Here is a 234-nt window from a genome sequence, read left to right on the forward strand (position 1 = left end):
CGCGTGTTAAGGCACATTCTCACTGTGTCCTTCCCCCCTCTTTTCCCTCCCTCTCCTTACTTTCTGTGTCCCTGCAGGCAAGCGCAGCTTCAAAACTCAAAATGTTTCAAAACTTTCGAAACGTTTCGACTGTCCTCGGTTTGTTTCGCGGCTGTTTTGAAGCCCTTGGCTTCATTTTGCTTTCGCTGTTTTGAGCTTGAAATGAGTCTAAACAGTGTTGAAATGAAACAGCTG

This window comes from Gavialis gangeticus, unplaced genomic scaffold (genome assembly GCF_001723915.1).
Source record: "Gavialis gangeticus isolate Ggan-Ray unplaced genomic scaffold, GavGan_comp1, whole genome shotgun sequence".
NCBI classification, from domain to species: domain Eukaryota; kingdom Metazoa; phylum Chordata; order Crocodylia; family Gavialidae; genus Gavialis; species Gavialis gangeticus.